The sequence below is a fragment of the Amphibalanus amphitrite genome, unplaced genomic scaffold (assembly GCF_019059575.1).
Source record: "Amphibalanus amphitrite isolate SeventyFive unplaced genomic scaffold, NRLGWU_Aamphi_draft 000368F_arrow, whole genome shotgun sequence".
NCBI classification, from domain to species: Eukaryota; Metazoa; Arthropoda; class Thecostraca; order Balanomorpha; family Balanidae; genus Amphibalanus; species Amphibalanus amphitrite.
This window is the reverse complement of record NW_024881862.1, coordinates 1-15,946: the sequence shown is the minus strand read 5'-3', so window position 1 is coordinate 15,946 and position 15,946 is coordinate 1. Positions and strand designations below refer to the sequence as shown.

At 48.3% G+C, this 15,946-nt stretch overlaps 1 protein-coding gene across 1 annotated transcript in view; it reads right to left on the bottom strand.

The window, feature by feature from the left end:
• LOC122389694 (cGMP-specific 3',5'-cyclic phosphodiesterase-like) overlaps nucleotides 1–4,622 on the bottom strand; it is a 67,194-nt gene extending 62,572 nt beyond the window's left edge. The window contains exon 1 of the mRNA XM_043381967.1: nucleotides 4,383–4,622. The gene's annotated coding sequence lies outside the window, so the exon portion shown is untranslated. The remainder of the gene's footprint in view (nucleotides 1–4,382) is intronic.
• Nucleotides 4,623–15,946: the final 11,324 nt, after the last annotated feature.

Sequence of the window (15,946 nt, the reverse complement as noted above, 5' to 3'; positions counted from 1 at the left end):
GCCTACCTACATGTGCCTATTTCGTCAGGTTCTATTGCGTATATCAGTCTAACAACTTACATTATCACTCACAGGATTTTCAGTAATTCACTCATGTTTATAGCTGAGAGAAACATAACTAATCACTCAGCCATGACTGACTGGAGCAAAACAAAACTAATCCATTTTGCTTATAGCAGCTATCTGTCGTGCGGAGACACATTTGCGTCGAGTAGCCCCCAGGGACCGAATAAAGTGCTCCGCGGGGGTCGCTCTGCCAGCCGGCGACACTGACGTCCAATCGCCAAAGAGCAGTTCCTCGTCTCCGCCGTGTCCGTAGGGAGTATTCTTCATCGTGTGTGTGCCTGAGAGGAGGCGGCGTGCAGCGGTCTGACGCTATCCGGGTCCACAGTCGCCGGAGAAGGAACCCAACCGCTGCGTCAGGGTAGTAAGTCCAAATGCTGGGGAAGCGAGTCCAGTCGCTAGGACAGCAAGTTCATTCGCTGGGACAGTGAGTGAGTCGTGCTACTAAGGCAACGAGTCCGGCCGCTAGAACATCGAGCCTAGTCCAGCCGCTGAGGCTGTCCAGCTGCCCGTCGGGTCGGCCTCGGCTGTCTGTGCAGGCGTTTGGTTTCAGATCTCCGCCAAAGCCTGCCTCTGTCACTACGCTGCCGATCGGGCTCGGCAGATGGAGATTATTGCTGAAATCGGTCAGAGTTACTGACTGACGAGACGAGCTGAGGTCTGGGACAGAGCCGTTTAGCGCAGCAGAGCTGTATTGATTGTCGGATTGACGGCAATAATGTGCGGACTGATCGTGTCCAGAGATGTGGAAACAAGAAAGCAGCATCTTACAGCTACTTACAGCTACAGCTCAGCTAGCTAGCTAGTTAGCTTCAGCAGCTGCCGAAAAACATTTATTGCACCTTTTCCGCCAGCCCCAGTTTCAACAGAGCGTGCTGTGTTACTAAATATTTGTATGTTCATCTCAGCTCCTTTGTTATGATCAAGTCGTTCATCATCAATCAACTATGTCAAAACATTTGGAAAATGGAAGGAAATATAAAATTAGAGCTTTACTGCACGCTTGCCTGATTTTTAAGGTATAATTTCAAAACGTCTAAATCGATAACCATGCCGCATGACTGGATAACAATTTCACTCATATAAAGTCAAGATAAGCATGAGTTTTAACCCTCGCCGGACCTATTGGTTTTCTACATACGCGCCGGCCGAGGGGGGGGGGGCGGGTACGACCCCCCCCTCGCCGTTTCGCCCCTGGTGGAGCTAGCGCGTCGCGGAAAAAAACGAGCGTGTGCGCCGTTACGAGACGCAGAGATTGGTACCCGATTTTAAGGTCCTAGGTCAACCGGTGACCTCTGAGGTCAGGTCAAGTGCCCCAAGGTACGGTTCAGTTTTTGGTGAATAACTTCGCAAAAAACGGCCGCAGAGCGCCGATTTTGGCAGCATCGTGTTCGTCTCGCTCAGGCGCGTCGAATGGTATACTTTTTGTCCGGGTCAGGTCAACTTGGGGTGTTGACCTCAGGTCAAGGTCAGGTCAGCACCCCCAGGTCACGAAGTTGGTCGAAAGAGGTCATGTCGCATATCATTCGATTCGGCAGGTCTTCCTGAGTCCATTGGTGGCTTTTCCGACTCGCTAGCTCAATTTGATCAAGAGTTATTGACGAAAAACTAATATGACCTTGATGACGTCATAAATGACGTCACGCAAGGTCAACATTGCAAAAGTGACGCATCTAACCTTGCAAGGAGTGCATAAAATCACGATTCGGTGTGCTTGAGATAGTTGGAGATCGTTCCCGGCGCCAGAATAGCAGTTTTCATTTTTCCCCATTGACTTATAATGGTGAGGTCACGAAAATGACCTGACCTCTTATGACCTTTAGGAAAAATCCGAGATATACAAGTTGTGGGACTCATAATGGATACTAGATCCTGCAAGTTTCATTTCCCTGTGACATCTCCTCTGGCAGTGAGGGCGTTGCGAAGTTGCGACATCTGAAGACCGTGCAGAGGTTCACTTATGACGTCATAGGTCAGTGACCTGACCTGACCCAAAAATGCGGTTGGTGTCAAAAGATGCGGCTTGGATCAAAGGTCAGGTATGCCAAGTTTCAGCTCTCTATCGCCAGCGTGTTCGGAGCTATCGCGAAAAAACCCTATGGGGGGGCGGCACCCGCCCCCCCCCCCTCGGCCGGCGAGGGTTAAATTTGGCAGGCACTGCAAGCTACTAGCAACTGAAGAGTCGCTGATCAATTTGGCAACATATTCACAATCATATTCATATTCAAAAACAACTAAGTGTCTTCGGTCTGCTTAGAATTGTTTGCCAACAATTTTGACAATCGACTTTGACGTTACGAACGCAATGAGCGTAAAATCCACGAGTGGCACGTTCAAACCTTGAAGCAAGCAACAAAGTTAAATCAGGCCAAAGTTTGCGGACTATTTATATTCCTTCAAATACGATTTTGACAATATGAATTATCATTCTTAGCATAACTTGTAACAAAATTAATCGCGACGCGCCCCACAAGTGCGTCGGGCCAAATAAACGTAAAGGTCATTAGAACTGGAAAAGTAAGAAGATTTGACCTGCATTGAAAACGCCTACTTGTGGGGCGTCCGCGCTCAGTTTTGTTTAAAGGTGTGCTAAGAATAATAATTCATATCGGTAAAATAATGTTTGAAGAAACATATTAAGTCCACAAAACATTATTCTTGGCTTTAGATTCCCCCTTCCCCTTGGGAACACCTACTTGCGGGGCGTGCCGCGCTTAAATTTGTTTTAAGATATGCTTAAAATAATAATTCATACCTACTGTAAAATCATTTTTGAAGGAGCATTAACAGTCCGCACACATGACCCCTAAGCTTTGACTTGAGATAACTCTGTTATCTGGCCGTGCCGCGCTTAGAGTTTACGCTCATTGCTTTTTGTTTCAACGTCAACGTCAAATTATATTGTTTAAATTGTTTGCCAGCAGTCCTAAGTGGTCCGTAGACGCCCAATTATTTTTGAATGTGAATAAGTGAATCTGAATCTGTTGCCAAATTGATCAATGCACTGACAGACAATGCTGTGTGCCTTTTTTGTCTACATTTGCGTTCCGTCTAGTCTGATGGATCCGACGAGAATGCAAAAGGCGATTATCCACGGGGTCGCTGCATATACGCCCCTAATTGCCGTTCACGTGGCCCAGGAAGCCCGCCTAATTATATTTGCTGCATCGCAGGCAGAGCCACTGTGTGATCTCTGGCGCATCGAGACCTCAGTCCGTGTATAATGTAATCTGATCTGGATGGAATATTTCCAGGAGAGCCGCATTGGTCAGTCCCTATAGCTGATCATATCGCAAAAGGCGGGGCCGTTTCGATGCACAGGGGTTATGAAAGATATATGAGAACACTTTTATTCGATTTCCTAGTTAGAATGTTTGTTATCTCTTCTTGGCTCTTGCTCCCATCTAGTCACGCAAATCTAATTTGGGATTCAATATCTTCATCAGTAATGAAGGAAGTTTTACGCGCATTCGGTGTACATGCATTGCTCTTCGATCAGTGTTCAAAATCCGCAGACCTATACCGAGAGTCGCCCGGCTTATAATGGACTCCCCCCCCCCCCCCGGCTGCGGAGGGGAGGCTTCCTCGCCATTCGAGATGGGTGAATCGTTCGGTCTCAATTGAACTCCGAATGTCAATAGGTCAGTAGGCTTTGTGCCCATTAGTTCGAATGGAAACGATAGCTGATAATCACCGTAACAATGTCGATGATCAAGTCCAGCGGATCGTGTACCTTATGTGGTGTTCAACGCAAGTAATAAGAGATGATTGCCACATGGTTCGCTGCATAATTTGTCTGAAATTGAATGCTTGATTTATGAAAACGAGCTGGGATGGTGCGGCTATTGCACAGCATGAGAGTAGTAGGCGCTGATCGATTTTTTTTTTTCAAGTCAAATTTTCTAACGGGATTGGGAGTTTTTCACGACTTTGTTGATTTTTCTAACTTGGAAGAAGGACGACAGAAACACCTCCTTAGGTGATATACCAACAAAATTTCTGCAGGCAACATTGGACAACTCCGACACATTAGGTATGAATCCACTGAGTAGGTATTTACCAAATTCAATCACCGTTGCGATGATTGACGTAACACTGCCTTATCCATCGTCCTTTTGGTATTTCCGAGTAGGTGTCTGACAAGGTAATAGATAAGATCGATAGGATGTTGGACGCATGATGGAAGGATTGCGCACTACCTACGCCATAAGTAGCAATTTGTAATATTGCTCTCAGCTAAAGCATTTTATAACGTCAAATCTCGCTTCTCGATTGCATCATTACACCAAGAGGCCAGCGGAAAGACTATGAGCACTTACCTTGACCGAACAGACCGTTGGATGGTAGCGGTTCTGCTTCTCCGTGTTTCTCTTTTTTTGCAGTTAGCGCAGCACCGCATGTGTTGATAACAGTTCCTCCTGCTCGACTTCTCACGCGAAGAAGCTGTCACACACCACCGTCTCACCACACTTGGTCCCCGCCCGCGCCGCACAGCTGGTCTGCCGTCGAGTGCCGACGGGCCCGACGGCGCTGGCGGCGGGCCGTCGGTCGCACGCGCGTCCTCCGGCGCCGCCACGTCGGCACTGACGGTCCTCTCGCCGCCGACGCCGACGCGACGCCCGCATGTTGCTGCGCGGCGCGTCTCCGGGCTACACCCCCTCGAGGGGTGCACGGGCCAATAACGGTCTTATCCGGTTACGGAGTGTTCGAGGGTCGGCGAGCTCATGGTTTGTACCTTCCCAGCAGAGGGTAGGTCTGGGTTGGGAAGATGCGACTGGTTGAGAGTCCCCGGGGTACGAGGCTCACTGCAAATGGCGTGATTTATCGACCCTTTCGATGTTATCAGTCGGTAGTATCGTCAGTGATATTCATTCAAAGCAACTGCAGATTGTCTTCTTTATATTCCGACTAAAGCAGGCAATTGAGAACCTAGATTGACATGGTTAGACCTCTGGACAGTATCAGTTAGCCAGTGCCCTGGACAGCATTCGCAGTACTTCAGGATTGGCTTTGGTGCCATCAGTGCCTTGCAGATATCGGAGGATCGTATGTCTGCTGGACTTTGAGATTATTTCTGTGACGCTGACGTTCTATCCTGGATAATTTGTTCCAAGGAAGAAGCTTCTGCTGCGAAACACATCCTCGTCAATGTGCTCTTTGCTGAACGTTTTCTCCGGATGGTCTGTGAAATAGCATTTAGAATTATGACAGGTGATTGGTTTCCGGAAAAGATAAGAAAAGTAAGAAATATCAATCATCACATTTATATTTTTGACACACTTGTTGCGATGAAAATAATCAGGACTCTTCTCCGGCAAGCCATGCGTCGCGTCCTTGCAATACCATTGTCATATAGATAGCATGAATCATGATTCATGTTATCTATGCCATTGTACCTATTTAGCATTTATCAGCGCCTACACACCACGTAATAGCATTATGGCGCCGCTTTACCAATGCATGGAAAACACGTACCTGTCAGCATGAACTGTCTTTTTTGCTTTACTTTGTAATTATATTTTGTGTTAATGACGCATAATTAAGGCTACTCTTGTCAAAATATTAGGTATGCTTTTGGCCAATTTGCATTCAACACTGGCATAAAATGTGTCAGCTTTAGATATTCAACATCATGAGAATGTACGTGTTTATGTGCATATAAGTATGTCTGTACGCTAGCAAGCATCATCTATTTTTCCCATCCAGTTCAAACAGTTGGTCGTTTTATTAGTGAAAATCACCAACAGGAATTCACGTCCCACCAACAGGTCAAGTCATTGGCAAAAACGGCGTAAAAAAGTCAGTATATCAGCCTGTGAAAAAGTATGTTCTATTAAAGGAAGACTGCCACCTTCAAAAAGTTTTCTCAGATCGGCCTATGATTTATTCCCTGGACAAAACAAAATTTTAGAATTCACCTGACAAAGTATCATCACGTGAATCGCGAAAAAAATTGTCTATTATCATACAATTATCAATCGGTTAATGTCTAGCGACAATGTTTACACATCACTAGACTTCAAGGTCATAAGATTATTACATTTTATTTGAAAAAGTAAGGTATTTTATGATTTACTAATATATGATTTCATAAGAAATTGGCCATGTTTAATTTATTTTGCATTTAAGTTCGTAAAACATTTAAAAATCATGGCTCATTTGGAATGGGTCTGCGGCCCATGTTAAACCCCATTTCCCACACTTTTTTGGAAAAAATGAACTACTGAATATATAAGTTTAACTTTTATTTTGACACTCCAAAATTCTTCTCTGATCTCGAAACAATCAAAGTTTTGACATATATTTACCAAAAGATAAGAAAATTCATGTTTCAAAGTTATCGATAAACAGTAGAGATGTCGGTTTTCTTGGACTAAAAAAATGGCATCAAACTGAACTTTGGTCTCCGATTTCTCGCAAACGGGTTCGAATTTCGGAAAACCGACTTCAGTCTGGGACATAGGTGGCTCAGCTCTAGTGAAAACCGTTTTGTGGAAAAAAGGTGGCAGTCTACCTTTAACGCCCCCACAACAACTGAAAATTTACTAGGTATCACATTATTACAAACGAGATCGAATCTCAAATAATGAACGCTTTTGATCAGTATCGGTGAGCTCAGCAATACATCCGGCTCCCACAGGTTTCAGCTGCTGATGATGTTCCAAAGGTCAGTGTTTCCTCTGCCTGCCCCGGGAGGCCCTCCCCCCCCCCCCCTGGTCACGCACGTTTGTATTGCGGCGCCAGGACGGCCTCTGGAGAGGGATGACAGATGGCTTTGTTGACGCTCAATACGGGGCCAGTCGCCATGGCAATTCAGCCGGGAGCACCGACCTGCAGTCCGCCGCCGATCGACGAGTTCGGCTGTTTTGCACTGCAGAGCACAAACATGGAACATGCACTCTTATTGGAAAAACAATATTTGTTCAATGTGAATGACTTTGCATTGGGCTATATGCAATGTTCATTGTTCATTCAACCAGAGTAAGTGTGCCTTTAGTCCTTTATGTACGTAAGTACCAGTACCTACCATTGAGCTACTCGAATATTTGCTGCATTGTTTCTGGGGAGCACATTTTTTTTTGTAACATTTATTACCATGAAAAAAGAATACTGATAAAATGATAGTGTCCAAACATTTCGGTTTCGTCGAAGCTGACGGTCATCATGACGCCTGTTTATCTTCAATTTTGGTTGTTGCTGTTTGAAATGAGCATCTCGAACCTTAACCCGCACCCCATTAAGGTCTGACAGGTTCTTATAGGTCCTGTACCTGTTGGGGGATGGGGGGGGGGGGGCGGGAAGGCGTCTCATCTCCGGAATCAGTAGTCGGATCTTTTACATTCAAACGGCTTTCTAAAGATTTTACCGAGATGCTCAACATAAAATCTCGACGACCTCAATTTGCTACCTGTGACGTCACATAAAGGTCAAAATAGGTCAAATTTGTCCAAATCACAATGGCGAGCTGTCTGTCATACCATCTAGGGGACTAAAATGAGTCAGGATATGATGGATATCCTCGATTTGAGCGGTGGATAGTAATCTGAATAGATGATGATCTGTGACGTCACGAGATAAGTCAGTCTCGACCAATCACAATACACATGCGTAAATCGCATGTAACGGCATGCTGACTTATGAATATTCGAGTATTTATGAAGGCATCTTGCATGATTTGAAACCACGGCAACGCCAACCTCGTTGGTCATTTCGCTTGCACCTACGACATCTCAGGACGCAGAAAAGTTCAAATTGTAGGTACTGTTTCACATACAACGGCAATCTTTTTATTTCATAAGTGAGTCGACAAAGCCCCCAATAAACTCAGAAATACCTATCTTTCAAATAAAGCAATATACGGTAGGTATGACCTGTTTCAACCAGCCTCGTGACATGAGCGGCTTCACCTTGACTTAGGCAGAAGAGGTTAACATTTTAAGTTGACTTCACTCAAACAAAACAAAACATTCTCACTCAATCAACGCCCTTGAGCATGACGAACACGATGATAACAAAATAGCAGTTCTGCATACGCTTTTGGCTATTTCGCCAAAAGCCCGACCCATAATTAAGGATACTTGACCTAGCCTCAGAGGTCACCGGTTGACCTTAAAGTCGAGCACCAGACGCTGCACCTCTTACCGGCGTAAACCTACCTTTTTTCTGCGAAGCTCTAGCTCAATTAGGGACGAAACCGCGAGGGGGTCTCCCCCGACCGATGTAGCTATGAAAAGACCCGATAGCCGATAGGTCCGGCGATGGTTAATTTTAGATGAAGGTATGCCTTGTGAATGAAGATGCTTAATGACAACCCGGCACTCGGTTTCCTCCATTTCTCACAAATGAGCGAAATTTGGCGCTTCAACCAAAGAACTGAAGTGTCGTGTCACTTTTCCATTTAAAAAATAAGCGACTTTCGTATAATCATTGTGAAATGCACTCAACGGTGAATGCCATTTCATGCAGGAGTTCAATATAGAAATCGTTTGTTTTTTGTTTTGTTGGGTTAGGCCCTTTTGGTCCAATGAGACCATTGCAGAGCCGGGAGGATGATAGGATATAGGGGGAGACATTGGTCTGGGCAGGCACCCTAGTGAGTCGCCGGGGCTGAGCCCGTCCAGAGGACAGGCCACCCAGCCCCAAGGCACTCACTGCACCCGGCTACGGGGTGCGCTCCCTCGGGAGCAGCGGTGCCGCTCCAAGGGAGCAGCCCGCATGAGATAAAGTTGCCTGTCCAGTCCGGAGGGGGGTTGCGGCGTGGAGGAGAAGGATTTCAGTATCCTGAGGATAGAAGCACGGAACGGTGATAATGGAAATCGTGTGAACTAGTATTTTTAACCGTGAAACCTTGAACTGTGAAGAAAGCACCGAACAATCGCGTCGTTCTGAAGTGACCGCCGCGTCCTCTGTTAGAGCAGTAGTTGTTCCTTTTGACACTAGATGGCAGTGCGGCTCTCTCCATTCCGCCGCGGCCGTCAGGTGCGAGACGGACTGCGGCCGGCGCGGCGGCGGCGGCTCCGGTGCGGTGCGGCGGCCTCTCAGTCAGGTGTCAGCCGCGGTGAGGAGTGTTGTGTCCGACGGGCCCGCGAGGACAGCGGACAGCGGACAGCCAGGTCGTGCAGCGGACACTCGCAGGTCCGGGCGCCACCGACGCGACGGAACTGACACGGACGGAGGGACACGCAGACCGCAGCAGACGACCGAGGTAGGTGTGATTTAGATCGGGGAGTGTTGTGTGGCCCTCGATGGAGCCCTGACCGGCCATTTATGCTTCCTCTCGGCGATCCCTGCTCGACGAAGTCACGCCTTCTCACGAGCTCAAAACCGGTAACGTCCAAACCCTTATGTCCGTCATATACCTTTATCGTATGCAATGCATATCATCAAGTTCGTCTATCTTGGGAATCCTGGATGTCTTTCCATTGGTCACGCAGCTGCCTCGCTTAGGCTTTACAATATAGTCGTGCTCAAACAAACCTCGGTACTTTGTGGCACAAATTATGAAAATGTGTGCTTCGGATAAGTGTTTATCATCGCTTATCGATGAAGGTTGATATAAGCCACAATCCGTTCCTTTCATGAGCGACACCGCACACGTTTGTTGGAGCGGAAGCCGGCATATCTGGCAGCGTTAGGGCCATAACATTTATATCGCACACTCCGAGTCACTAGTCAGTATTTTCCGTGACGGAATCGGCCCAGATAAACCACCACGTTTCCGCTTTTCCCTGTCTTTGTCCGTGATCTGTCTTGACCTCCCCTGTCTTTGTCCCCCGTGATTGGTGGCGGACACACAACTGCTTCCTTGTCTACTTGTGTTCCCGGCACCTTGCACGCTGGGCTGTCTAATCGCGCCTGCCGCCTAACCTTTACAGTCTGTCCCTCCCTTCATAACCAGCCCGCTGGTCATAGCTGCAGCGTGCAATTTGCAAGATAGGTTGAGGTGAAAACATGGTTCAGAATGTGACTAGAAGCAAGAGCTTACTTCGTGTCTTGGAAGCTTTCCGAAGGAAATTGTGGGTCCTACAGATACAAGCGATCGCATGTCTTGTTTAATATTGATGATTATTAGACCCGACTAGCCTTGTCGAAACGAGGTAAAATGTTCTGGGGTGCAACCCGATTCTGCACTGCTTCCCTGCAGGGATTGTGCGTTTTATCAGGAACTGAACTAGCGTATGAATGCACCGAATGCGGCCGAACGGTACTCGGGATTCCAGGTCAGCCTTTCAGTGCTTTGCACTGTAGCAGTGTTATTGACTGCCGATGAGCGAATTCTTCGTTTTACCGCACAGTTAAACCATTTCTTTCATCACCACCGTCACCACCACCACCACACCATCACCAGCAGCGGCACCAGCTTGGTGTTTCCACGAGCGGCACGGAACTAGGCACGCGGAGCGGCCAGCGTTTGTGTGGTGCAGATCGGCGCGATAACGCCTCACAAATGGGGGCTGCACGCGGACGACTTGTGCAAGTTGGGAGGGAGAGGGAGGAAAACAGGGAAGGGGACAGAGCAACGGGGAGGGGTGGGGAGGATGGGGGAGGTGAGTTATGCCGAGCCAGTTTATTGACTTACCCATAACACCCATCCCTCAAGCTAAAAGATGAGGACATCGACAGTTAGCCCGACCGCTCGACGTAGGTACTCAGTATTCACTCTCGGCAACTCTGATGAAAAGTGACTGTGGATTATCACACGGGTGGCCGCAACTCCTGCATTCTGTGTCGTCAGGAGCCGAGTCTAAATGTCCGGTTTGCACGGACGCTGGACATTCTCAATCCGAGTACGTTGCAAAACAGAGGACCTGCGGCTTGCAAAGCGGACCTTGGTAGCATAATGTAGTTGATATAATTATGTAATATGTATAATTCATACCATATTTCATGCCCTATGTGGTGCTAAACAAGACAAAGACTGAAGGAGACGGAGGTACAGAGAGGTAGGGAGAGAGAGAGAGAGAGAGAGAGAGAGAGAGGAGAGAGAGAGAGGAGAGAGAGAGAGAGAGAGAGAGAGTGAGTGAGTGAGAAAGGGAGAGAGCGAGAGAAAAGAAAGATAGAGAGAAAGAGGAGAGAGCGAGAAAGAGCAAGGATCATCTGTATGTATGCATGTATGTATGTATTGACACCAAAAGCCTTCCACGTATGGCGTGGCGATTACGGCTCATCCTTTGGAAAGTATCTTGTGCCTCCATCCCGCACATCTCTCTCTCTCTCTCTCTCTCTCTCTCTCTCTCTCTCTCTCTCTCTCTCTCTCTCTCTCTCTCTCTCTCTCTCTCTCTCTCTCTCTCTCTCTCTCTCTCTCTCCCTCTCTCTCTCTCTCTCTCTCTCTCTTTCTCCCTCTCTCTCCTCTCTCTCTCTCTCTCTCTCTCCTCTCTCTCTTCCTCTCTCTCTCTCTCGATGGATCCTCCGCCCCCGCAGGTCGTGAACTTTTCGTCGAGGTCGTCATTGTTCCCTGTCAATCAGTCGGCGACAATCAAGGCCGTGGCTAATTTACAAACGACTTCCGCGCTGCGAAACCACCACAATGGATTGCTCAACACTTTGTAGCGGGTGGGTTTGGTCGCTAACAATCGATCCTGTCGGTCTTGAGGTCGGGGCAGCTCATGGACGACGGAAATGGCCTTGTTTCTTACGGCAAAGCTGATATTCTCGCGATAAGGCGTCGGTTTCGCATTGCATTGTGCTATTCAAAGTTGATAAGCATAGTGCAAATGCGCTTATAGAGGAACGCGAAGCTTGTGATTGTATTTCGCTTCAAATACGAGTGCGAGTTATCAACGTTGAAGTTCAAATGTCAAACATACTCTACAATTTATATATTACAGCCTTCACTAGTCACTACCAACTACCAAATCATTAATGAAAAATTGCCTCAAGGCTATGGCAAGCCAATTAAGCATAACATGCCTACTATCAAAAATATCGAAAAATAGGGCTTTTCCGCTAATACCTTGGACATTTTGTTCAATTTCTCTATTACTGTAGTGACATTACGTCCAGCTACATCGTATTCGATCATCGGGTGGTCATTTCTCCAATCGCCATTGGAACTCTAGGCACAAAGGGACATTGCAAGTCATTCGTATAAATAACCTAGCCGGTTTCGAGCCGTAGGAGCTTTCGGTTGAGTCGATCGATAATCGATAAAAGACAAGCGAAAGCTCGATTCTCAGGCTCTACATACATGCTGGAGAAACATTCACTTATCTGGGCGAGTGAAAACCGGAAAAGAGCCGGGAAAACGGTGTTCAATAAAGCGCTGGTATCGTGACATTACCTTGTCAATGCTCGCGTGTTATGGGCTTAGGTCTAGGGTTTTGACGCCATCTTTCATGAATTAAGGAAAGAAATGAACATTAAATATTCAAAAGTGCTAAGAATTGCATAGCTTTAATTTGGATACTTGTACGTGTCAAAGTGGATAAGTGTAAAAGTTATGTAAAAGTTAAGTTATGCAAACTCTTTTTTACACACTCGGATATCGAGAGTTTTCTGTCAATTCCATAAAACCACAAATCAGCTGCCTCTTTTATCTGTAGCAGGAAGTTTTCGTGTGGGTCGGACACATGTGGAGCACCTAAGCGCCGCTCATTTGCCGCCGTGGCTTCTGTGTGATCGTTCCGCCACGAAGCAGGGGGCGGCGCCGGGACTTTCTCTGTCGGCTTCGTCACTGTGTGGCCGAGTCGTGACCGGCAGGTGCTCAGAGCCAGCGCCCGCCCGCCCGGGGCACTGCACACCCGGGTCGGATCGCCCTCCAACGGACAGCCTATCGGGATCTGGGTCGATCCGCACACCTCAGACGAGAGAGAGACGGAAATACTTCCGCCGGAAGAGATAGGAACTCTCCCGGAACTGGTCTACAAGACGCGTCCGCGGTGGCGCTGTGCTACAGAACGTGTTAACAAGGTGGTGCCCCTCGCGACTGGCGCCAAAACAAGAGCCGGAAGAGGAGGAGACTGGCTATTTCGGTCTGGTTTGCAGACGCAGAATGACAGACAGCCGTCAACCATTGTGTGAGTATGTACATAGAGTTCCGGAGAAACCGGGACGAAATTCAGGCGAAGCGGCAATTAGCAGCTGTCGTGCACTGTGTTAATTTGTGACCAGAGCCAGACGGGATAAACGTGTTCGAGTGGTGCACTGCTTACATCGTCACATTAATGATCTACAGACATAAACATTGCTGAACGGAGTGACAGACATGTCTTCCGGTGGAGAAATCAGCGATGTGTCGTTTTATGAGGACAGATCGTTAGTTTCCTTGTATTCTTGGTCTGATAGTAGGATCGATTTGATAGCCGATGTAGTTCATTTTAGGATTAAATCTACATCGCTTCACATAGTGGCGCCTCGGTTCAGGTGCTGCTGAAATAATTGGTCAACTTGCCTTGTGGATTGGTTGTATTTAGTCCATTTACACAGGCAGCCGTCCATCTAAGCTGTAAAATACCACTCTAAATATGACTTGAAACAGTGACTAAATATACTAAATATGACTTGAATGTTTCACGAACCTCACACATTCAAAGGATGTGTGACCATGCCGGGACATGATCCCATATCCCTGCTCCTCCTGATTTCCCTCAGTCCTTCCACGACTGACTCCTGTATTCCCGCACCTCCTCGTCTCTCCCGTGTTGTCTCCACTGCCTCCCGACGTCTCTGCGGCCGCGGACGGTCGCCGATCCATCAGAGGAGCCGCCACCCTGCGGCGGTGTGCGCCGCAGCCACCGGCAGATTAAATTATACCGCGACTCCGCCCCCAACCCGGCGCCCAGCTCCGGGCTGTGTTCCCGTCCGGACCGCTGGGAGTTTTCCGATCTCCCGCAGCCGTCCGTGAGAGTTCCTCTGAGCGGGAACTCACACGAAGGCCTGTATTCCGCACAAAGCGCGCTGACGCCCCGTACCGCTCCGATTCTCTGGAAACAAAACGTGTGAGGAGCGACATGGGCCGATGGGAGACGGTGAATGGGCCAGGAACGGTTCGCGGTGATCTCGGCTATTATTCATGCTGCGTGAGCTTATTAATTGTCTCGTTAAAATTGATCACCGTCACAAAGAATGATGGTGTCGGTACCCATGAATGCGGACTAGTTTCTTCCTGAATGACGATGGCGAATTCAGTTAACTGATGGCGAAATCAGGATAAGTAAACACAAACACATTGGTACTAATACCATAAAGCATTGAGGTGCAGCTGTAAAATTGTTAATTTCATTTGTATATATTTCTAAGGTCCCGTGGCCGTTTATTTTACATTTAGGTTCAGTAAAAACCACTCAGAATTGGCCAAAGTAGCGCCGTGCGCCGTCATAAACCAAGTGTCTCACTTCATAAGCTCAAATGTCCCAGGAGCATCCATTAAGACACTGGTCACACACATCACAAAGCCCACGCCGGGTCATTTTCACCCACCGACAGCACTGTCGGCCGTCACAGGGCTCGGGAACAGTGTCCGTCCACCCGGCGAACGGTCGACCTCTGACCCGTGCGGCGCTCGGCGCGGCGCAGAGACCGAGACGGTCCGCGATGGTCCTGATGGGACCGGTCCGGTCCTGTCGTGACCGGTCCGTTCGCGGAGGTGGCGGTGGCAGCGGGCCCGGCGGCGGAGCGGAGACCGTCACGTTACCCAGACGGTGGCGGCGGCGGCGGCGGCGGCAGCGGCGGCGGCGGCGGGGCAGCGATGTGGTGCGGCGGCGAGTAGTCTTGCTGACGATCGGCCGCCGCTGTAACGGTTCGCTGCTCCGCACCCTGACCGCCGCGCTGATCGACCAGTGCTGATCAGAGACCTCAGAGACCTCTGCCGGCCACTGCGGCATCCACACCGGCACGCGCAGAGCCAACCGCGCAAAAAGAAACTAAACATAAAACAGGTGGATAAGTAAAGTGGAAAGTGGCGTACATACAAAGTTGCCACAAAATAGGTAGAGTTAAGGCTTGTTTATCTTCCCCAAGCCAGTTAGATAGTAGATCCATCACGATAACTGGGGCAACACCAAACCACCTATTTCGCACGAGTTATCTTCCGGAAATAAGCAAGAAACTACTTGGATTAGTATAATCGGAGATAATGAAGCGGAACGCTGACGTCAATTCTCGGGCGCAGTAATCTGTGAGAGGTAGAGATAAGTGGCAGCCAAGATTGAAGTAAATAGGGGACTGGTTTTCCTGGGGCTGACCTTTCCGCCTGCCGGGGTGGAAAAAATTGCGCAGATAAGTCAACAATTGCTCTTATTTGAACCGTGTTCCGTCTTCATCAGCATTACAACTTTTTAGCATGTTAAGTACCTACTTATAAAAACAATAACCAATGATATGGTAAAATTATCAGGGAATTCGGGTTTGTTTTCATTATAAAAAAAAATATTCTTACGAATAGTATTTTAAATATTGAACACAAACCTTCGGTTAGATATTTAATTAAAAAGCCAGGCCGGACAGGTGATCAGGACGTTAATACTTGCACGCTGTCAAAAACCGTGCCGTTTTAACCACTATCACTACAACCACCACCGCGACCACCGTCACTTCGCCATCACCATCACCGACACCGTCACCACTGTCACCAGCGTCACTACCGCAGTCACCACCGCCGCAGTACCGTCGTCACCACCGTCACCACCGCAGTCGCAGTATCGTGCCACCGCGGCGAAAGTGGCGCCGGCTGCAGCTGGCGGCGAGTGCTTTTTGTCGCGACGTCCGCCGGCCGTTCCCGGCCCGTGATGCCGCTGTACTCGCGTAATTAGCATCTGAATGACGCCGGTTTGACACGTGCGTCCGCTCACGGATGGACCTCCTCTCCGGCCGTTGGCAGTAACGCGGTGACGGTCACGACCCGCGGTCGGTAACCTCAGTCCGTTATGGAGAACTCGAACGGGGT